Genomic DNA, 25721 nt, shown 5'->3' on the forward strand with positions numbered 1-25721 from the left:
CACATTGACTCTACCTTCCCAGGCTTTGCGCGAGAGCCAAGGAATCTTCGGCTCGGTCTCGCCATGGATAGTGTGAACCCATTCGACTTCTTACAGTGTGTGGCCTATAGTGCTTGTCAACTACAACATTCCTCCATGGCTTTCTACGAAGAAAGGACATCTCATCCTTAGCTTGCTCGTCCCGGGCCGCTACAAAGTAAAAAATATGGACGTGTATCTTCGTCGATTAGTCAATGAGCTTAAGATTTTGTGGGAGGAGGGGGTCACGGTGCAAGATATGAGCAGGCGCGATGGTCGGCGGTCAGCCAACATTCGAGCCATTCTCATGTGGACAATGCATGACTTTCCGGGATTGGGAGAGTGCTCAGGTGGGCAGACCTTTGTTCTCGCTGGTAATATCTATATTTTATTTCATTCAATCAAGTATTCACTAGGTTGTGGATCGCCTTGCAGGTCTCGTTACCTCAGGTTATCATGCATGTCCATTGTGTGGGCCACAGTTAGACTCCCGAAGGTCACGAACCATGAAGAAGATGGTATATCAAGGACACGCCGCTTTCTTGCCAGAGGATCATGAACTCAGGGAAGGTTTTCTTGGACGACCTCCAGTACGTATGAACGCTGCAAGCTGGTACGAGATGAAAATGGTAAACCCGGAATCACATCCTCGCGCTTTAAAGGAGGAGTGCAGTCGAGTGCTTTAAATCCAACTTTAAATCTTACCTACCTCCTTTAAATCCAGCTGAAGGGGGAGTGATTCCGGGTTTTGATTCCTCGCGCTTTAAAAGAGGGTTTGCTTTGGCCGCAGTCGAGTGCTGAAGGGGGAGTGCAGCTTCATCGCGCTCCCTGGGTTTTGTCTACCAAAGAAGAGCTCATTGTGAAGCAAGTAATCAAGTCTATCCGCACTCCGACGGGTATGATGCGTTCTCTCAGGTCCGCATTTTCTAAAGATGACCAAATGTCTGGGCTAAAATCCCATGATTGGCACAAGATATGTCAGATTTGTGAACAGAATGGATTTTAATTAGCGTGTACATTTTGAAATTCGAAAAGTGACCATTATTCTTAATGCTTTCTCATTTGTGGCAGTTTGTCCTACTAATCGCGATCGCGGGATGCCTAACTCCAGAAATTCGCGGGGCCATTTACAAGTTGTCGACTTTGGTGCAATGGATCTCACAGAAAGAGATTAAGACGTCCTCTATTGAATCCGCAAGGTGGGGAGTAGTTGAGACGGTCTGTCTCTTTGAGAAATACGTGCCCACTAGCATGCTCACGATACAAGTTCACCTTCTTGTGCATCTTGTGGACGAAGTGGAGATTGCTAGACCTGTCCATACACGATGGATGTTCTTCTTGGAGCGCTTCATGAAAACCTTGAAAGGCTTTGTGCGACAACGAGCTCGTCCGGAAGGTAGCATGGCGGAAGTTTGGTTGGTGTCAGAGGCGTTAGTGCATATCTCACAATGGCTACCAACGATGGAACCAGACAATGAAATGCTATGGACGCTGAAGGACGATGACAGGCTGACTGGAGATGTGGTGGTTGGAAATGGGGTAGAAAAAAGAATGGATGCCTCAATGGAAGAGAAGGTGAATCGCTTTTGTATGTTGCACCATGCCTCCATGGAGACGTGGCTCGCCAAGTACCAGATTGCAAGGCAAGATCGAGAGGAAGCGCGAGGTGCATTTCGACGCAATAGGCATCACCGACCGATTCGATATCCCGAAGGCATGGAGGAGATGCCGCGGTTTATGTCAACATGATGGTTGCATGGAGCCTTGACCGCAGCATCCAGCGAAGGGACAGAGGTCTCAATGGAGGAGTGGGAGTTCTCGAGGGGATGTAGTCCAAAGGTAATGAGGGGTTTAGAATGTGTCGTATCTAAATTTGCTTGCTACATCTAATTCGAGTGTTTCAATGTGCAGTACAAAATATATAGTGCAGCGTGGTCGTGCGGACGGCATTTTCAGGTGGAGCGTATTGACCAAATGCGCTCCACAATGGACTGTGGTGTCATGGCAAGGTTTGAGCAAGAGAGCCGGCGACGAGCAATGGATTCGAACACGGCTGTGGATGAGATGGAGTATTTTGGGAACTTGCAAAGTATTATTACGGTGGATTACCGTAGCTTTTCCATGATAATATTCGATGTGTAGTGGTTCAAAGTGGTACTTGGAGGAGCTGGCGCAACAGTTCAACGAGGTCCATCTGGATTTCTCAAAATAGATTCCGAAAAAAAATGGATGGATTTGCGCGACACCTTTGTGTTGCCGGCCCATTGTGAACAGGTACAAATAGTCATTTACTTGCTAATTGTAATACGACATGGTTTATGTCACAATGGTTTGAAGCCGCTTTGTAAGTGTTTGTGAACAGGTAATCTTCTATCCAAATCCCCGACAACCTCGATGGTGGTATGTTATACCTTCAACTCCTCGAGGTGCGAGAGTATACGATCAAAGCGATGTTCCAGGCATAGATGAAGAAAATATGCAAATAGAGGGATCGAAATTACAAGGGGTGGAGGCCACCGCAAGCTTGGAGCCCGCATCGGCTAACAATGATGGAAATACAGAAGTCATAGAATTTTTTGAGAACGAGGTAGACTCGTTCTTTTGTGGTGACATGTCTATCGACCTTCCAGTGTATGCAGAGTTGTGTCAGGAGATTAACATGGGACCATAGAATACTTCAATTCGTTGTTTAGATCTTCCATAAAGGTAGATAAGATATGCATTTTAAGAGGGATTTTTCAAAAATGATTTATATTAATGTGCTTTGTATAGTTTAAATTGATTATTCTAACATCATTTTTTATCTGTGCAGGTATCGACATTTTCAGGATGAGTCGAGGGATGAGCGATGAGGAGTTTCAGGACATGATGGCACGCATGTCTCCAGATCAGCTCACGAGATTCAGAGAGATGGCAGATCAGGAGCTGTCTCGTTCTTCGTCAGGGGGCTCTGCTAGATTAGCTTCAACGCGATCAAATGCTTCAGCTTCGAGCAGACGATCTCAACGCTCGCGACTTGGGCCAGAGGAAGGGACTGCGACTGCAGGAGGATTAGGGGGGTGCTACTGTGGAGACACGGACGCAGTGTCTCCGTCTCGTCGTTTAGCTGGAGTTGCGTCACCTCCAGGATTTGTCACACCTGTGGGGACGTCCACTCCAGTTACTCCGGCTTTTGCGCAGCCGTCGACAGATGGCACGCCTTTTGGTGGCACCCCCTTTGGTGGCACCCCTTTGAGTGGCACTCCGGGAGAGGGTACCCCCGTCGGTACACTGGATGTACAGGGGTCTCCTGGATATGCCCAGGAGCGTGGACGGAGATGGGAGAGGGCCCATCTTAGGCATACTCCTAGGGGTTATGGATACCTAGTGGATGGCAGGTCAGGAGCCATCATCATGAATGATGAGGGGAAGAGGGTGATGGCTCGCATGAGGGAGTTGTGCCAACAAGTTTTTCGGCACAACGTCCTGGATCATTGGAGGAACATACCGGAGGGGAGCAAGGAGTACATAGTAGCATCCTTGCACGAGGAGTTCCCGGTGCCAGCCGCAGTGGATAGATTCTCTACGGGCTGGATGATGGATTGCATGCGTGCATACATGTCACATAGACGATCTGACGCACGCAAGGCAATCAAGAGTGGGGCTCCAAAGCCCGAGTGGTTAGATGCAGACGACTGGCACCGACTGAGGGAGGAGGCTACAAATTTGCCAGGACGTTGGAGTCAGCAGCGGGAGGCGGCAAGGGCACGAATCGAGGCCGGATCGATACATCATCTTGGGAGTGGCGGCCACAGGACATATTTGGAGGGCTTTGTAAGTTTCTCTTTTGTTTTGCTTATTTGTTTTTTTGAGATATTCTTTGTATTGACAATCATGTTTCTAACAGTTAGCATTTTGTTTTCTTTGCAGCACTCCATTACAAATCGCTATCCACAAGGCCTTGAGACTCGATATGCAGAGAGGCACGGTCTCAGATCATTGATCGACCGATTGTATAGACGCGGCGGCCCAGTAAGTCACTCATCTTTCTTGTCCGTAGTTACCATGAGATATTTGAATGCATTATTGTATGGTGGATTGATATGTTGTTTCTTTTTCTATAGAATCCGTTCGATGCTCCTTTGCAGCGGGACGAGCTTTCGGGGGACGAGGATTTGTAGCTCGCCCTTGGATCCTTAGAGCTCACATACCTTTAGTTTTTAGTCGCCCGATCTATGTACACATTTTCTATGTATTAGTGATATTGTTTTATGATTGTACTAATCGCATTTTATGCGATATTATGTATTTATTTCATCTATAAGTTTTATGATTTCAGTATACATTCTTTTTGTTTGCAAACGCTTTGTATACAGCAGTGCAGAAACTATTTTGTATGGCTCTCATACAGCACACAGTGCTATATGTGGCAGGGCAGCTTGCTGCCCTGCCACAAATTTTTTTTTCTCTGTTACCGTCGCTATTTGCGTCGCAAATTTACTGCATGCATCGCTAATGTCGTCGCTATAAGCGTCGCAAATTCTCTGTTCGCTTTTGCGACGCATATAGCGAAGATTCTATGGCATCGTCAATAACGACGCTTTTTGCGACGACGGGGGCAAATTTTGTTGTTTGTATTTTCGTCGCTTTAAATGTCGCTATAAGGTCTATATCTTGTAGTGTATGTTTAATGTTTCCCTCTCTCTCCTCTCCCTATCTTTGCTCTCCCTCTCCCTCCCTCTCCCTCTCTCATTTCCTCTCCCTCCCTCTTTCTCTTCCTTTTCCTCTCTCATTTCCCTCACCCTCACCCTCTCTTTCTCTCTTTCCCTATTATGTTTAATGTTTTTTCTCTCTTTCTCTCCCTCTCTTTTCCTATTATGTTTAATGTTTCTCTCTCTTTCCTCTCCCTCCCTCTTTCTCTTCCTCTCCCTCTCTCATTTCCTCTCCCTCCCTCACTCTCTCCCTCTCTTTCTCTCTTTTCCTATTATGTTTAATGTTTTTTCTCTCTCCTCTCCCTCTCTCATTTCTTCTCCCTCCCTCACCCTCACCCTCTCTTTCTGTCATTTCCTCTCCCTCCCTCTCCCTCTCTTTCTCTCTTTCCCAATTATATTTAATGTTTTTTTCCTCTTTCTCTCGTTTCTTCTTTCCTTTTCTCTCTTCCTCTCACTCTCTCATTTCCTCTCCCTCCCTCTCCCCCTCCCTCTCCCTCTCTTTCTCCCTTTCCCTATTATGTTTAATGTTTTTTCCTATTCCTCTCCCTCTCTCTCCCTCTCCCTCTCTTTCTCTCTTTCTCCATTATGTTTATTTTTTCACTCTCTTTCCTCTCCCTCTCATTTCCTCTCCCTCCCTCTCATTTCCTCTCCCTCTCATTTCCTCTCCCATCCTCTCCGTCTCCGTCTCCCTCTCTTTCTCTCTCATTTCCTCTCCCTCTCTTAATACACATGAATTTTAACAAAAACCAAGTAAAAGAGAAAGACAAAACATAAAAACAAAGCAAGAAGGAACAATGCACTCACCATAAAGGCTTGAAGAAGGGTTCGGCGGCTCCTCTTTGCAACAGCGGCTCCTGTTCGCCCTCCGTACACTTCCTCCTCTTCTTCACGAACAATAGCGGCGGCGGTGAGAAGCTTTCCTTTTCCCTCTTTCTCTCTTTCTCTCCCTCTCCCTCTCCCTATCAAATGCAAGATGTTTGCTCTCTTTTTTGCTCTCCCTTTCGCTCTCTCTTTCGTGTATGTACACAAAATAATGTGCTCGGGTTTCGGCCCGCATTTTTTTTAGTACCGTTGCTATTTGCGTCGCATTTGCAATGTAATAGCGACACAAATAGCGACACTGCTATTTTGTGTCGAAAAGTGCCATCGCTATACCTTCATATCCTTGTAGTGTAGGGTATACTAACAAAACTTCATTTTTGTGAAGCTAAGTCTAATGCTAGCCTTAGAAGGCTAATTTTGGGCCAAATGAGCTTCTAAGGATCATTGAGTGTTTTTCATGCATGATTGGCTTTAATGATGATAATTAGGAGAAGGGGGCCCCCTACATGTGAAAAAGAGTGAAGGTATAATTACTTTAGATATAGAAGGCTAATTTTGGGAGATAGACTCTTGGTAGACTATTATTTTATGTGGGGAATGGCAAACTTGGAGGTATACATGCAAAGGAGGCTATTCCAAGATAAGCAAATGGCAAGGAGGTAAGAGTCTAGGGAGGCAAGAGCCCATAGATTAACATGCTTATGTTATAATAGCTATGTATTCTAGATATCTTGACTTACTATGTGCATCACTTCCACAAGTATGACTACTAGAGTAGTCGTGTTCTCTCACTTCCTCTTCCACCAATAATGATCAATCAAACATGCTTTTGAATAGCAAAAAAAAAATAAATCAATTCAATAGGTTTCCTCCTTTTACTCTTCCCATCTTCCTTAACCTCTAACTATAGAGGTTAAATCAAGGATTTTTCATTCCACTTGGGCATAGTACAGGCCCTCAACTAATTTTTCACATTTGACAATTTTGTTATGCCAAATATCTTTATATAATGTTGTTGTCTGATACATTGCTTTTGTGCATTGTAGAGGGTAGAATTCCTCGTTGGGCTTGGCTACCTTGATTACAAAGGTTTCCCCAATAGACAACATGGAGCACAACACTTCAAGGTCTCCTTCATAAATTACCATGTTATGATCTTGACTCATTGCAATGGAAAACATATTACCATTGTCCTCCATATTCTCTTCGTCACAATCACTATCTACATCTATCATCTCTGCCAATGGCACAGTGGAGACATATTTCCATTGTTCTATGTATTGTCTATTCTTGCATCTCCTCCACTATCCATTCACACATGGATCACAAAATCATGAGAGCATTCAAAATCACACAATACATGGGTTATTCATTGAGTATCCATTAATACACAATGGAGTGAGCAAGAGTCTGTAATGTCTTAATAATCTCACAGTAGATTGTACTACACATTATCATTTGAAACCAACCAGAAAACTTTCTAAGTACTGCACCTATATACTTCTCTTATGGACTAAAATATTGCATTAAGAGACTTAATAATATTAGCTATATACTCCATAGACTAACCATTTGGTTTTAGCTCCTTGTGTGTTGAGTGAGTGTTCTCCTTATGATAGTACATGCACCTTCATTCTCTCCTCCATAGTACCTTGCCATGAAATAGAAAGGCTTGCATGCTTAAATTAAGAAGCAGTGTCATCTTACTATACCCAATGATATCACAAATAATACCCCTATTGTTTCAACCACTTGTCATGAAGCATAAAAAACAATGTTGAATAAACAACATGTCATGAAGCTTGTCATCTAATATGTTAAAAAACTGTAGTGTTTTCTCAACAACACCTATTGAGTTTATGCATCAACATGGTTACCTAGGTTGAACACCAATGCATGGATTGAATTTTGTTTTGCATTTTAAATGAATAATTCTCTGCAAAATCAACAACAAATAAAACAACATCACTAGGAAACTTAAGCAAGCAATCTTTGAATTGTTGGGCCTGCCACCTAAAGACAAAGTTAAGCTTGATGAAGCTTTTAAGATGATCTAAAAAGAGATTAATAAAAGAAAAACTTTGCATTATTTCCACAACTAGATCCTTTGTCTTGTTCTCACTTTCCTTATCTCACCAACCTGTATGGTTCCCATATCCTTAAAGACCTTCACAATCACCTCCCACTATCTGTTACAATCTTGTTTAGTAAAAATGACAACTTTCTCACACACATTTGGTAAAATTTACGAGCAAGCATTTCTTTGCATGATATACATTGTCAATAGGCTTTGGGGACAATGTGGATTTCCACATAATACTTATGTATTGACATATTGCTTGGTTTGCAAAACATTGACTTGAGCTACTCCTTGCACAACAAATGGAGCATGTGCATAGATGGCATTTTCATGATGTCCAAACTTGAATTGGTACATCTAATTGAAAGCCTCTTTGAATATATCATCTGGACATGATATATACATTAACATGTATATAGTTCTTTCAATTTTTGTGCAAATAATGGTTTTAGTATCTCAAAGGATTTAAGTGACAGCATGATTCTAGGATAAGCACTCTTGAATCTTTTGTAGAGCTCAACCTATCACACAAAAATAGTCCAAGGTAGCACTCAAACTTTCACATCAAAATAGTTCAAATATTTTTATGAAAACCCATGAATCATAAAGTACCAAATTTTGATACTATTATTACTAAACTACTACAAAGTACCAAATTGGGACAGAGTATCAATTTGGTATTATAGAATACCAAATCCAATTCAAGGCAGAGAACCAAAATTTTTGTAGTACCAATTTTGGTACTATATATAGAACCATTGCAACACAAAAAATACCATATTTGGTACTATGAATACAATTTGGTATCATCAAAGGTACTTTTAGTACTATATGTTAGTCCTACTATTTAATTGAGCTTCATATTTGGTGCACATGCTTGGGTATTATACACGATAGAATGAAGTGCCAAATTTATTACATTACTAAGTTTGGTACTTTATAGAATTAATGCAACACAAAAAAGTACCAAATCAAGTAGTGCACATGCCTTTTGGTAATAGGTAAGGTACTTTTGGTACTATATGTCACTCTTGCTATTCAAATAAGATTCATATTTGGAGTGTATTATATTCTCAAGTACTATGGAGGATACAATATAGTACCAAATCTATTGCAATACCAATTTCCATGCATAATATAACCACAAATAAGTACCAAATCTAGTAGTACACATACACTTTTTTATCAAATCTTGTACTTTTGGTACTAAATGTGACCACTCTTGCTATCCAATTGATCTTTAAATTTAATGATCAATTTCATGCTTGGGTACTATATAGCGTACTAAGAGGAATCTAACAGTATCTACATAGAACCCTCTACTATATGAAAAGCTACCAAATTTGAACTCCACATAGGGTTTGGTTCTAAAAGGGAACACTTGGTACTAGTAAACTTCTTCTATTTAAGAGAAAAGCCAAGGTGTGCTCTTAAGATTTTGGTACTATATGGAATGATTGCTAAGCATAATAATACCCTAATTGGTACTCCAGAATGACTTGGGTAGTATATATCTAGTTTCTTTGGTGACATACGAAACAAGTGGCCTATGATAAGTAACAAGTTTTGTTAATCTAGTGTCATCACCAAAGAGGTTCTCTTGACAAAAATTTGCTTGCTAAGTGGGGTACCTTGAGTTGCGTCAATGTGTTATGAATGCTGGAGACAAGACTCGCTTCAACATCTAAATTTCTTAACCTTGCAAATGTGTGATGATGCATGAGCTACTCAAGAATTTTCTATTGTTCTTTTATCATAAGGCCTTCAATCTACCTGCACCAACATCGAGCCATGGCTAAGCACAAATTCTTCCTTGACCTAGCTCTTGACAATCAAACTCTCATACCAAGATTCATTGCTCGCTTTGTGGCTCATACTTCTCTTCTTCCCAATAGTTATAGATATACACTTAATTAGAGAGCAATTCACGAATGAAAGGAAGGGCATTGACTTCCATGGTATGTTGAGATGGCAAGCTCAACACGTGTGGACATTGATGATGGACCACCTGGCTAAATGAGTCCGCGTGTCTACACGTAGCACGTTGGTGGTCATTATGATACTCACATGGCCACTGACTTATCACTTATTATATTTAGTTTGTTACACCTACCTACAACTGGCAAAGATATAACACCAATCGATTAGTATAGTCAGTTATGCACAGTTTGACTTAGAAGGCCACTTTCCTTTATGTTGTATCTTATCTATACTTTGTGTATATTGTATAGTGTGTGGAAGAAGAAGAAAAATCAGCAAGAAACGTTTTGGCCTCCATCTTTCTTCTTGTGTTCTTGAGTGAGCTTCCTCTTGTGTATACGGTGTGTGTTTGGCGCAGCAGCTCAAGAAAATCCCCTAATCACGTGATTCTTGATATGGTATCAGAGCTGCACCACTTAGAAAGGATAATTTTGAAGGCTAAAGTGAAGGAGAAGAAGCAAGGTTTGAGCAAGCAAGCAATGGGTAAGAAGGTCTCCCATTCTTCCACTCTCTCTCTTGGAATAGTGCTTGTGGAGGCATAGGAAGTAGGGTCGAGCAAAAATCTCAGATTTCTGTGAGATTTTGGGCGTCTGAGGCCATTTCACGCCCCGTTTTAGAGCTGCAAGGTTGCGGATAAGAGTTTCAAGGTACACTGTGATTTCGGCTGTATTGACCGAAAGTGGGTGTGTAGGTTACAGATTGCGAATCTGTAACTTTTGAGGTGTTTCCAGGAAGAAAACATAAGGTTTATCTGCAAACAGGTTGCACATTACTTGTACTATTGAGCAATTAGTGAAAAAGGTTGCTTGCTGTATTGTTGTGCACCTGTTGTGAAAGATTGCAAAAGATTAGCTTGTTGTGTTGTATCATTGTGTGATAATGGCAGAGAACAGTGGAAATCCCATTATTGAGAAGCTCGACAAGAACAACTACCCTTCATGGAAGTTTCGTATGACGAACTTCCTCATTGGAAAGGGCCTTTATGAGTTTCTTTTAGGTGAAGAAAAGGAGCCAGAGCTAGGTATCCCTCCGACTGCAAATGAGTTAAAAGCATGGAAAGAATGGAATGCAAAAGACAAAAAGGTGATGTATTGGCTATCTACAGTCATTGATAATACTATACTGGGACATATCAGGAATGCGAAACTTCACATGCAGCTTGGACAATTTTTGAGAGCATGTTTTCAGTAAATACAAAGGCACGAAATATTCAACTCAAGCAAGAGTTGAATGCCTTGAAGAAAGGAAAAATGTATGTCAATGAGTATGTGTTGAAGGTGAGGAGCATTGCAGATGCTTTAGCAGTGATTGATGCAATGTCAGATGATGATGATTTGGTTTCATCCACTCTGAGTGGCCTTAATAACGAGAAGGCATGGAAATCATTTGTTACTTTAGTATATGTACGGAAGCCATTTCTAGATTCTGATGAGCTGATCTTTCTCATGAAAACTAAAGAGATCAATATGCAGGGTGATTCTTCTAAAAGAAATGGTGAATAGGTCCAAGAATTTTACTCGAGTTCAAGAAGGGGACATGGTAGATCCTCTTCGAGAGGTCGTGGTATGGGACGTGCTGGTGATAACCAGCAAAACAGGTTCAATCAACAATTTGGTGAAATGCAAGTTTCTAGAGGCAGAGGAAACTTTAGAGGCAAGGGGTGCTCTAGAGGAAGAGATGGATGGCAGAATAGAGGTTTTGGAAATTCTACTATTGTTTGCCATTATTGTGGAAAAACACGCCATATTGTAGCCCATTGCTATGCAAAGAAGGATGATATTCGCAGTGGTAAATTGTAGCAAGGAAACTATGCATCGTCTTCACGACAGAATGAATACAGAAATGAGCGTTTGTTTGTTATGTTGCATATTAAATGCAGTTACAGGAAAGGGGAAACATGATGATGTATGGTATGTCGATTCAGGTGCATCTAATCATATGACTAATCATGTTGAATGATTTGGAGAGATGCAGGACTTACAAAACCTAGGTTATGTGCAAATGGGTGATGATTCATGCCACCCAATTTCACACATTGGAAAGGTTTCCTTGTCCTTGTATGATGGCCAGACAAAGAGTCTGATAGATGTATTATATGTGCCATCAATTACAAAGAATCTAGTGGCTATTGGCCTTGTTAGTCAGTTTATGCAGATGCCTAGAAAGCCTCCATTAGGGCCAAAAACGTTTCAAAAATGGCACTTGTAAGAAAATGATTAAGTTACTAATTAGTTGAGGTTTTAAAATAATGAACCCTCCAAATTTGGCTATTCAGACGTGATTAATGAGAGAATTTATTATTCATTTAAGATGTTAGCCATTAAATGCCTAAGGACGTTAACTCATGTCAGAGGTCACTTTTCGGCCATTATTTTTTCATTTTAAATATTTTACTATCACGTTTCCCACCAAAATCGCGCTTCTTTTTTCGCCTGCATTCATTTGAATCATCGTTCTCTCCTCTTCACTTTGTTTCTTAGTTCTTAAAGTAGATTTTACTCTGTCGTAAAATTTCTCACCAAAATCACGTCTGGTTCTTACCAGCAGCGTGCATTGGTCTCCCTTCGTCTCCCTTCGTCTCCTTTCACAAAATCTTGAGAAGGTGATCAACAATCAAAAGAGTCTCTACACAGAGGATCAATACCACTTACTTGCCGATTGAGCTATAAAGATATGGTCCTCCATGGACCTGAGACGAGATCATCTTGTTAGTTTTCAGCAGACCCAACTAGGTTGGGACATCCAAGCCGCATCTTTACTTCAACCCCTAAGATATCCATTCTGTAAGATTTTGTTTCAACTAAATCCAAGCTTTTTCTTCAATCTCTTCAATTTGATTCATAAGAAAATGGGTAAAAGAGTCCCATGGTGTTGATGCAAATTGGTAGGGATAGATATACTAAGGATAATCCTTAAGCTAATAGAATAGAAAGTGAAAATTTTCACTTTGATCTTGACACTTGAAAATAGAATATCTTCATTATACAGTGTTGTAATATCAACTTTTTAGCAAGGACTAATTGATAAGACAATGATAATATATTATAATTAGAAGAAAGGAAGTACTTTGATTTTTGAGAGATAAAAATATTTACCTAGTAATAGATTAAAAATATTTATTATTCAATTTTGTCTCTTAAAATATAAAAAAATTAAACAAGTAATAGATAGAAGTATTAGTAATATTGTGTATCATATCAACTTTAGGACTAAGATAATTTTATGTGTGCAGGATGCTTCGAAGAATATGAATGATACAACTTCTTACTTAATATTAGCTCTTGGGAGATTTCAATACCTAAATGGTGGCTTGATGTCATGGGATGATACTACTCATGATATCATATCCTAGCAAATCTCTTAAGATCTATTCCCTTGATTTGTAAGAAGAAATAGAAAGGACTTGAATCTATTTCTTTCTCTCAGAACTCTGATTCTAAAGTAGACTGATTTTACAATTGAAAGTATCACTACATTATTGATGCTTTATCCTTGTATATCTTTTTTCAAATGTAATATATCTCAATTTCACAAAAAAAAGAACATCAAAATAATCAATCTCCATTTCACAAAAAAAATTTACATAACTTTATTAGGCTCTGAAAAAATTTTAGAAAATTTTTAAGTTTTGTTTTAGCTCGTTTGCTATTTTTAAAATATTTTAAAGCAAAAAAACGGCCTAAAAGAGACCCAAAAAATCACAAAAAAACCACCCAAAAATAGCATTGCCGATACAACGCGAATATGGGTATCCGAGCATCTCGGATACCCATATTCGCGTTGTATCGGCAATGCTAGCTTTTCCAAAGAAGCTAACCTACTACTACTCAAAAAATAAGCTGCCCTTATACTTAAGTAGCCCCTGTGCTTACATAGTTCATGTTCTTTTTGCATATGTAACAACATTTTCTTGTTGATTATTCCTTTTTAAGCTTCCTTAAGCTAAACTTTAATTCACGAAGGAATCCCTTTCATACTTGGCTTCAATGAACTAGATTTATTAAACCCTCTCGCACTTCACAAGTCATTGAACTAGGTGGGAAAATATCCGTTGTTGGAAAAGCAAAAGGCTTGGTCAAGCAATGAAACGGGATGCTTGCTTTAATCTCTAATCGATGAAGAAGAGAGATTGAAATCTTTGTGTATGGCTTATCTAAGAGCTTGAAGTTCTTAATCAAATGAAAGAGCAAATTATATTTTTCGCTCAATTTTAAGGTATAGCATTGCCGATACAACGCGAATATGGGTATCCGAGATGCTCGGATACCCATATTCGTGTTTTATCGGCAATGCTATTTTTGGGTGGTTTTTTGGTGATTTTTGGGTCTCTTTTAGGCATTTTTTGCTTAAAAATATTTTTAAAATAGCAAAAGAGCTCAAAAAAATTCAAAAAAAAAATCCATGAGTTTATTAGGCTTTGAAAAATTTTTAAATTTTTGAAAGATTTTTTTGAGCTCATTTGCTATTTTTAAAAATATTTTAAAGCAAAAAATGATTTTTTTGTGATTTTTGGGGTCTTTTTAAAGCATTTTTTGCTTTAAAATATTTTTAAAAATAGCAAATGAGCTCAAAATTTTTTTAAAAAATTTCTGAATTTTTTTCAAAGCCTAATAAACTCATGGAAATTTTTTAAATTTTTTTGATAGATTTAAGATCTCACAAAAAATAAGTTATTACAAGGGGGGTGTACTTTGCACGCGCATGTTTACTCCTTCACGATACTGAGGGAGGAGGACCCCTACGGAGATTTTGTTGTGCCACTCTTACACCATATCAAGTCATCCATGATATGCAGCGAAAAGTATAGTACCAAACATTATGCTTTTTGCCACGCTCGCGCCGTATGAACTACTCCACGATACGGTGCGAATATGACCCTGCGAGAATTTGGCTTTGCTGCTCTCGCGTCATATCAACTTATCCTCACATGGTTGACTTTATGAATTTATGAATTATCCTTACATTGTTGCTGCTCATGCTCATAAGATCACCCTAATGAATAAAGATTTTAATATGATTAGCAGAATAAGGTACCGAGGATGATGTTTGCAAGAGAAAAATCGATGTACTTGGACTTGTTAATTATAAGAGAATGGGTGAGGTGTATGGGCAAATGGTTATTAATGTTTCTTGCACTTCTGAGGAAGAGGACTATCTTAGCATATCTCATGAGGACAAGTCCATGCTAGGTGTAAAAAGGATATTTAATTGTTAGATTTTGTAGTTTATTATTGCATAAGGTAAGGCATTTTGACTCCTAAAAATTTGAGTATATAGAATAATTGTGCTATTGATTGCAAATAACACTCCTTTATTTTTGCTATTAGCTTTAGGACATTGACTGCATCTCTTAGCCAATAAATCTCTAAAATTATGTGTATTGTTGATCCACTGTTATCAATGGGATTTTTTTTTAGATTTGGTTCAAATATAACAATGTCTTTCAAAGCTTTTGATTCCATCACAACTACCATAATTTTTTTTATTACATCGGATACACTCACCAGAGAAATTATACTCATGAACTCTCTAAGTGGTATCCATGGCCAAGAAAGAATGTGGGTTGAATGGAATACTGCTTGCTTTTTGGTTAATTATTTATTTTATTTGATTATCTATTTTAGTTACATGTTTCCATTTGCAGTGCTGGCAGGCTCCTGACTACCTTCTTGGACACCACATATGAGGATATTGTTGATCCTAGAAAACCATATAACTCTCTCTAACAAGAAGTACCATTGCAAAGTCACAAAGTCATACATATACTTATGGAAAAAGAGTGCTTTTCAAATGTCTGCAGGACAATAGATTCAAAGATACTCAAGATAGATGGAGTGAATGTAAGTCTCTTTCATATTGTTGGTTTTTTTAGGGACCCCTTTTTACCAACTTGTTACATTTTTTCTCGCAGTGCTGGCAGGCTCCTCTTCCGAAAAGTTTCTACTTAGCCAGGATACCTTCGTTCTTTGTAAATTTGCTGTTTTGAAGCAAGCCACGAAGATATGGAGGGGTACAAACCATGATAAACGTATTCTTCTTGAGATCCTTCCAGCTGTCATGGACTTTTTAATATCCTGAGATATTTTGAATTTGAAACTCTGCACCGTTACCTTGTCAGGAATCTCCCAGTTTAGAGATGAAAGACTTGGCAATGGCAAATCTTCGATATTCCCATACCTATCTGCTTTAGAGGGAACCACATACTGTGCATAATATATAAAAACCTTGCATTCACTAAAAAAAGACATAGTTTGATTGGCATAAATAATGTCTGCCAATACCTTATGAATGGCATGGAAAGTCCCACTTAGGCTTTCCACAGGTTGCCATTCAATACTTGTTGACGGAAAGATATCTACAATGACGAACCGTTTGTTAGAACTTGCATAAATGGAAAAGAATTATATACGTTATTCAACTAATAACTTACAATGTGTTTGTTGGGGAACACATTCGTTTGGAGGCAAGCGCATATCCTTGGCCATGTAAACATGTTGCACCTTGATAAACCAGCCTTCGGGCATAATTTTGAAGGCAATGATACGCCCCTTCCAGTGATGTTTTATATCATCTTGTTTTCTTCTTTTCATCTTATGAGAGCCCTTGCAAGATGGCAGCATGGTAACCCAATCGTTTACAGCAAAGGTTTTGGGCTCAAAATTTCCATCTGCTCCCTGGCTATAGACTGTGCAAGAGTGTATTAAACGAGAAGGGCGCCTGGAGGAAGCCATGAAAAGAATGAAAGCACAGAGAAAGAAGCTCAAAGAGGGGTGAATGAACTAAAAAGTAGCGCCAAGAATACAAATGAGTATGTATTGGGTGCCAAAAACAATATTGAAAGATCTCCCGACTTTCAAAAAACTCATTATTAATTTCATCACATCTCTGTCACGTATTTTGTCAGATTTGTAAGTAAATAATGTCTTTGGGACTCCAAAACATGTCAGACTTTAGGGGTTTTGGCTAAAAAAGAAGAGAGAATCACGAAATGGACTCCACTATCTCTAAAAAAGAGAAGACAAGAATACCATATTCTTGCACACGTGGCGAACTCTCTTTGGCCCTTTCTTTAATCCCGTGATTAACAAAAGTGCATTTTTGGAAGTGTTTTTGGCAATAATGATTTGGATACAGCTAGACATATATTGAGGTATGTGAAGTCCACTTTACATTATGGACTTTTTTATGAGGGAGGTAAGGACGTACAAATCTTTGGATACATAGATGCAGATTGGGCTAGTAGCATGTTAGATAGAAGATCTACAAGTGGATTCATGTTTTCCCTTGGTAGTGCAGCAGTTACATGGAGCAACAAAAAGCAACCTATAGTTGTTTTATCAAGTACAGAGGCTGAGTATAGAGGTGCTATTATGGCAGCATGTGAGGTGGTATGGCTGCAAAAGTTATTAGGTGATTTGGACGTACAGGGAGATGGTCCATTTCTCATTCATTGTGACAACATGAGCATCATACAATTAGCTGGGAATCCAATATTCCATGCTAGGGCAAAACACATTGAGGTACACTACCACTTTGTGAGAGAGAAGGTACTTACAAGAGAGATTGACTTGGTATATGTCAGCACACAGGATCAGATAGCTGACATTTTCACAAAGGCATTGGGTGCAGAGAAGCTTCGAAAGTTCCGAAGCTTACTTGGAGTTACAGAGATAGAATTGAGCTTGAGGGGGAGTGTTGAGATGGCAAGCTCAACACGTGCGGACATTGATGATGGAACGCATGGCTAGATGAGTCCTCACGTCTACACTTAGCACATTGGTGGTCATTATGATACTCACATGGCCACTAACTTATCACTTATTATATTTATTTTGTTACACCTACCTACAGTTGGCAAAGATATAACTCTAGTCGATTAGTATAGTCGGTTATACACTGTTTGACTTAGAAGGCCACTTTTCTTTATGTTGTATCTTATCTATACTTTGTGTATATTGTATAGTGTGTGGAAGAAGAAGAAAAATCAGCAAGAAAACGTTTTGGCATCCATGTCTCTTCTTGTGTTCTTGAGTGAGCTTCCTCTTGTGTATACAGTGTGTGTTTGGCACAGCAGCTTAAGCAAATCCCCCCATCACGTGATTCTTGACATGGTAGTCATCATAGATGTAGGTTTCTCTGAGTAGACAAAGGTGGAGGAGCTAACAAAAGCTTTCATGGTACTCACTATACATGTAGGTTAGTGTGATGAGTAGACAAAGATGGAGGGGATGACATAATTTTCCATGCTATGAGAGAGAGAGAGAGAGAGAGAGAGAGATGGTAAGGTGTGCAGCAACTACAAAGACTAATGTGCAAAACAAGTCAGCTAGCACTACAAATCCCCTCACCCTCTACCCACATTGTTGAGATCCCACCCTTATATTATGAAACATTTCAAAAAATGCCATTTTTCCAATACTTACATAATTTAATCCTTTTTTCTCTCTATTTTACATTTACACCTCCTTTTAAAAATAGATTGTTTATACACATAGACCACCAATCCAATGTGGTGTCAAGGACACTCCTTTTTGTACACCAAGCCTTGGCTTCAGCCTATAACTTTTTTCCACCATAATGTTCACATATTAACTCTCAACAGGATCAACCCAGTACTCAAATTGAAGCAAAACAACCTATCAACAAGCCTAACACAAATAAAATTATGAAAATCCTCTCAGAATAGTTGTAAATGCTACTTTTTTAAAAACACGTTACTTTTTCCTATTTTTAGGCTTAGAATACTTATAAAACTCAATTCCTTGCATTCTTTTAGATCTATCCAAATTTCTCATTAAGTAAATAAAACTTAATAATGGTGGACTAGTTTTAATCCTAGAAAAATATGTTGGGATCATGAGTAAGTATTCTATATGCATATATCTCAAATACTTCTATAGATGTCTTTCCCTTACTTTTTCTTCACCAAATGTGTAGCCACATAAGACTATATGCATATAAGTTAAATACTTGTTAACTAATCTCAAACTTTCACATCTACAAGAATTTTGATCTTACAACACAATGCCATGAAATTTGGGAACAATAACCCAAGTAGTAACCATCAAAGGGAGAGAAATATATAATTCCTGAAATTGAAAAATAAGGAGAAGTACTACTAGATGTAAGGATGGAATTGAGTGACCAAGGATTCTTGTTGGTGTCAAGAATGCAATGAGAAATTCCAAACTGACTTGGTGGTCTAGAGGTTGCTAATGCAATTGCATTAACCAATATTTCCTAAAAGAGCCACTAGAATCCCAAGTTTAATTACCAATGCTAGATGAAGTCGAAGGGGTTGCAAGCTTTGGTGATGCTAAAAGTTGTTGCTCACTCCCTTTATACTATCAGTAGCATATGGGTTTTTTTTTCCAATAGCTTGCCTTTTCTCCTCACATCAAAGCACCTATCTAGCATTAGTCTTCATCTCCTCTTCACTCCCGCAATAGTCTTGCTTTTATCTTCACTTTAACTCGGCTCATCCTCTTCACTTGAACTAGACTTGACTTCTCTTATGTTATTGGTTGTGCATGTGGCATCCTCACTTAACTTCACATAGGTTAGCTTGATAGATTGTATGACGGATGGGGGTACATTGATAGATTCTAGTCCCTCAATTCAGAGATTAAGATTTTATCCTAATTTATCTCACCAACCAAGAATAAGTGATTTAGGTATTTCTTTAGATCTTTCATAGGGAAACATGTTGTCTATGTATGTGTGACAAGAGAATAGGCTTGGACACCAAGGATCTAGCTCCTACTCTTTCCCCCCTATATCTATTGGTATATTTGTCAAAATGATTCTTTACACATATTAGTATATAAATTGAAATAATTCTCTACATACATTGATATTTACAGTGATATATATATTGGTCTATGCATTGATATAGATGCTGATATGGGCATCAATATATACACCAGTATTTACATCGATAATTTCAAGGCTTGGATCGATGTACTTTCACCAAGCTTTTACCAATGTGTATTTTGATGGTGGGGCATGGCATTTTGAAACAAATTTGTACATATTCTCATTGTAATTTTGATTGGCAATATACCACTCATATATTGTGGTGAACAAAATAATCTTTACCTTGCCACATGATTTGAATGCATACTCGTATTACTAAGGATTGTTTGTACATACCTATTTAACACTATATTAGAGAATTTGGAAATTTCCATGCACTTTAGGAACCGTCAATACCTTTATTATTTGACCACATGGTCAAATCCTTTTGTCTTACTTAAAGGTGGAGTCTACCCTAAATACTATATAGGCTACCTTTCCAAATCCCACTTTCAAATATGGATCAAGATTTAGCCATGTGGTTAAATATTTATCACTTATTTGAGATTGAAACTTGAAAAATTCCCAAATTCACTAAAATGGTGTTATCTTTATTTCATATCAAATTATACTCTTTGAAATATTGGCAAAAAAAATTCACTCTCTAAAATATTTGCAACAAAAAAAGTGTAATCCACATTGTTTAGGCACATTTATGTCTCAGTTTGAGATCGAAGACCAACCATCTAATTAATTATTTTTAATGATGAGTTCATTGATAATACACACACACACTCTCTCTCTCTCTCCGTCTTCTCTCTCTTTCCCTTTTTGTCTATCTCAAGAAATGGTACACAAGAAGTTTAGACACAAAGGCAAAGGAGTAGTGCTTCAAAGTTTGCATCTAATGAGAAAAATGAGTCCTTTATTCAATGTTGCACTTTATATATATTAAGGGTAGGGTTAGAGTTTCCTACTTAAAGCAAGTGAGCCTAACCCTTTTTTGGCTCTTGATCAATCCTTCTCTCTAATTGTGTATACAATCTAGCTCAATTGGACCTAGTTTAAGAAAAACAAAATAGAGGTTGTTTGCAAACCTCACATTCATTTATGGGTCTTAAAAGTGTGGAATAAAAAATAACTACAATTGGAACAAGAGTGAGCCCAACTCTCACCAAGTATTTACCATTCAAATGAGGGTGAGCCCACATCTCACAAAGTATTTACAATCATGAATTATTTACTCATCCATAAGTAATAATTTGAAAACCTTGCAAGAGCAACTTATGGATGACAAATGCCTATATTTACATATCGACCTCCTTCAAATTAATTATGATCCAAAAAGTTTTAACTTTGGTACCTTTTAGTCTCCTTTGCTCTAGCTCCAACTTGACTTCATCTGTCTTTCTCTTGTAAGGGTTAATGTTTACCCCCTTGTTAGCTAAGTTTAGTCATATGGCATGTTCCTTTGACTTGGTACAATGGTTTTCATGGGGGTCTTAGTTAGGAGAGTGTATGGAACTTGTAGGATGATAGGGCAAAGTAAGAAATGGTTATTGTTGTGAGGAATGATAGACAGCCACACTGAAGTTGATGGATACTCATGCTCTATCTTCAATTAACCTACACATAAGTTATGCTATCCCCAAGGGTATGTCTAACCTTGGGTAAGTTACTCATGAATATATGTGTGCATCACGTGGGTTCAAAATAATGTATTTTAAAAATACAAATTTTACTGTGATAACTCCAATTCCTAAATAAACGTGTTCATCACATGAAGCTCCTCTTAATAGGAGGTCAAGAGGATAATTAATTGATTAATGTAAATTTTTTTAATAATCCCTCTCTCCTCTAGCCAACAGTCGTGCTGGAGGAGAAGGGAATAGCAAGGGCCACCAAGCTCCTTGCTAGAGCTCGCAAGCGGTTGGACGACATGCAATATGGCACGTGGAGGGAGGGAGGTACCTCCCCCTCTCCCATATAAACCCCTTGTGGGTAAGGGGAGGAGGGAAGGGTGGTCGTGAGAGGAGAGAAAGAAGCCGTCACTCTGCTGCATCGTGTCGCTGCCAAGCTAGAGGAGAAAGGCCATCACGTTGCCGCTGAGAGTGGAGGGAGGAGCCATTAGCGCTGCCGAATTGAGGAGCACTCGTCGTCATAAGCCTCGCCTGCGTGTATTGGCCACCGTCCCCAGCCTGGCCACATGCTTGGCTCGGCCATAGACCATTAGAAGCTTCTAAGCCTCTTAGAAGTTTCTAAGGGGGAGGGTCCTTTAAGCTCCTTTTCTCCCCACACAAAAAAAATCTCCTCTTAAGGGTCTTTTACACCCTTTTCCCCCCTTTCCTGTAGGTCTTTAAACGACCTTTTCACAGTGAGTTTGATAAACCCCCCCTCCCCGAGATTTAAACCCCATTCATGTGAGTTTCTCCCCCTTGAAAATATCTTTTTTTTAAAGGTCTTTATACCCCTTTGCCCCTTTTACCAATTCGCTAAAGTCCATTTAGCACCCCCATTTCCGTGGAGTCCTATCTGAGGCCTTTAAAAAGCCTCATCAAGCCCTTTTTTTTCCCTCTTGGATATCCTACAATCTCCCAATTAGCCCAAGTGCTAAGCCCCTTTCCGTGTATACAATTTGCACCAAAGCTTCTACGAAAGGAAGGAAAAAAAAATCATAAAGGACAGTGGAATTACAAAGGGAGTTTTGCGTGAAAAGGAGATGTCCAACATCATAAATCTGCATCCAAGAAGGAAAGGCCGCATTGGCGATGGCTCCTAAGAAAGCACAAGGCACAACTGCAAGAGGATCGTCTCCTAACATCCATGTGGACATTTCACCACAAGTCTAGGTTTTTTCTTCCTAATTTTTGATTTACGTCGTTATAATCCAATCGTGCATGGATCATTTTTGGAGATAGGATGCATCTTTTGATTTAAATACTTTGGCTAATTTAAAGGAAAGAGCTCACGATGAAAGAATTTGGTCATTAGTATTTTCAGTAAAACAAACAAAATAAAGTGAGCATAAGATTCCTATGCATTTCTGGCAAGTAGTTTTTATGCATTGCAATGAAATGAAATTATATTAATTAATGTCCATTTTTACAAAATGGAATTATGATAGTACACTTCGATTAAGCATGGAAGAAATAAACCACATATCACATTATTGAACATCTTTTTTGAAAGGATTATTAAAGAAAGTTATTAGCAACCGTAGCAAATTGCTAGGACTGCATGAAGAAGATTTAACTAGGCAAGTGGCCTAAAAACTCAAATCAACGAAAGGTTGTGTAAGTTCTGCATACGACAAATTCATTCGAAAATGAAAGTAGAAAAAGCTTGCATGTTTTAAGCATAAAATCCTAAAGCCAAGTAGCATGAATCTTGTTTGCATGTTATAGGATGATAAATTGGAATTATGCTATAACTTAATCTATGCTTTGATCTTAACCCGAAAAGTTAGGGTTGTAAATCAACTCATATGTAGGTAATGAATCATGTGGTTACCGAAATGATAGCGTAATTATCCTCAAGAATAGACAAGTTAAATTGGTTTAAACCTAAAGATCTAAAATCAAGAGGTACTCGTTTAGAAAGGGTTAATTCAATGCAACATATCCCAAAGAGCTAACTAGGGTTAGCACGTTGAGGACATTACCTAGTCGCTCGTATTACCAAAACTGAAACTCCTTTACCCTAAAGACTTGCCCACATTCACGGAATGTAGGGATATTAGAACATGCTTGTGAGAAGTGATCTAGGGTTTTTCCTAAGGATCCCTCGAATGAAACTCGATTTGAACTTGGAACCCTAGGACCAACAATGTCGGCCTAGTGCAATCATGAACGAATTGTTATATCTAATCATGATTTCGTGATTATAAGACTCCACTCGATGGGTAAATAGTCCCATATTTGATGCGACACTTGTGTAAAAAATTGCAGAGTCGCATGATCTTGTGATTTGATCACAAGGGAATGGCCAATTCCTCGGAATGATATTGGCAGATCCTTATGCAAGTTTATCTTGCGAGAGGATAAATAATTGTCATTATATAGTACCTTTCTTGGGTAAAGTGACTAGGATACGGGGATTAGATATTTGCTTGGAAGCAAAAGACCAATCAGTAAATTGGAATAACATATTCACTGCTAATAGAACTTAAGATTTTGATTAAGTTAGGTAATAGGGTACGGTCCTAACCCAAGGATATAGGGTTAACAAACAAACCCTTGGGGATCTTGCCAAGTCGCAATTGATCCTGGAGCAAGTGCTAGATGCATTCGGAAAGAAGGATTCACTCCTTAGCAGTTGGCCAAAAATAACGACCAATGGAAATGATTGTGCTTGTAATAGTTTTAAGAGCACTGTTTTGCTTTGTTTTGTCAAAGAATTAAAGGATGAAAGGATATCTAATGCTTCAGGTTGAAGGCCTGAAGGGAGAGATAGCTTCAGTTACCCCCGATTGCCTGCCTAACCCTAACCAAGGGGGTTGTTAACCGCGCTGGGTAGGTGGACCGAACCCGCCCCGAGAGATCTCTCCGTTGAGTGCTACTTGGAGCGGGAGGACGCTTGGGTGCCAGGGGGGGCTCTGGCCATAAATCCCTCGCCTTCCAGGCCCTACACAAGAGGCCAACATGACTCGGGATTGGATCTTGAGGCCTGTATACTAGTCTACGAGCGGAATCTTGGATTAGTAATCCCTATGGATTGCTGGATAGACTTCAGGTGGATTATAGATAAGCCTATGGGTTGGATGTTATAAATGTATTTCAAAGATAAATATGATAAGCTGTTGAAAAGGAACTTGTTTGACATTACTTTTCTTTGTCAAGTGCTATGATTACGTGAAGGAACCAGTGCCAAATGGGCTAATTAAGGAAGCTGATTAATACATGTCCAACTAAATGTGTTAGATAATTAAATAACTAAAACAACATGAGGAAAGTGCGGTGGATGTGGCTATGGGTCCGTCCTACGGATGGGTGGTCCCGGTTGGCCGGGAACTTTTCTTAAATCATGATGGACAGCAAGAAGATCGTTTAAAGAGCACGAATAGCAAGAGCGTTGACCTAGAGTCTAAGTTATAAATGATCTCGATTTACATTGTTTTAGGGGAACAGAATGGGACTATGCCTTATGGCAAAGAGGTCGAGCCTTGTATCCCTCTCGTTTCCCATTCTCCTTGAACCAAGTGCAGCGTGAATCCGCTTCGGACCTGGTGTTTTTGCATAAAGTAGTTCGCTCGAGTTCGACGCTAGTTGTCGTTTAGAAAATGACCAATAGGAAAAACCTTGATTCAAGTCGGTCCTAAGTGGGAACGACCAGAATACTTTCGCTACGTGGCAGACGCGGAAGATCCTAGATCGCAAATATCGTAACATTTCATGGGAGTTCCGGGCGGAGCTTTCTAGACATCCTTTTTGATGGACTGCTAAGACGTGTCCTGAAGATAATAGGTGGACATGTTACAATTGGTATCAGAGCAAACCAACGAAGGAACTGCTTTTTTTATGAAATCTTAATAAGATGAAGTAAAGCAAATGTTGTTGTTCCGAACATTTCCTTACTTTCAATATTATCTTGCAGAATTACGAAGCATGGAACAAGTTCTTAGTGTTCCAAGTCATGTTTATGACTGCGATGCATTCCCCGGATTATCGACAAAGGGTTGAGATGATGAACATCCTAGAGCGTATTTATAATCCATCGCCTTTATACATGGAACAAAGATGGAAGGGTACCTCAGGAATCTACTATATAGCTGCCCACTGGTTTGCATACCTTCAAATCAACCGAAAGAGGATCAAGTGGTTGGAAGACCTGAAAGTCGTGAAGCTGTTCATTTTTGTGGAAGCTCATGTGAACTCAACTTTACATATTCGAGGTCGGAGGGTTGAGCTAAACTCATATGTATATGAGGAAGTGACCCGTGTAATCCCCGCCGCGACAGGATTAAAGTGTTGGGGCACCATGAGAAGAATGGGTTCCAAAGGGAACGATACCCTGATCTTCCAATGACTTATCAATTCTTGAAGATCCATGACCAAAAACCATACTATTATCCAGTTCCCGTAGATAAATATAATACAAAATTATTCTCCCCAAACTAAATGTAAATAGTTGCCCTATCATCTCAAGAAATGTTGTATTCCGAAATGGCTATGCCCATATAAATACAATAAGACTTCTTTTTATCAATGTCTGTTTGTGCATGAGAATTGATAAATAGTTAACTGGTTAGATTGCTTGGTTGATAGCTGAAATGGAGATGAAATATAAATCGTAATGATTAACAAGTAATAACGTTAAGAAATCTTTATCCAGGCACA

Source organism: Lygodium microphyllum, chromosome 8 (assembly GCF_053477565.2).
Source record: "Lygodium microphyllum isolate KBCC chromosome 8, Lygodium_microphyllum_v1.1.10, whole genome shotgun sequence".
Classification (NCBI taxonomy): Eukaryota; Viridiplantae; Streptophyta; class Polypodiopsida; order Schizaeales; family Lygodiaceae; genus Lygodium; species Lygodium microphyllum.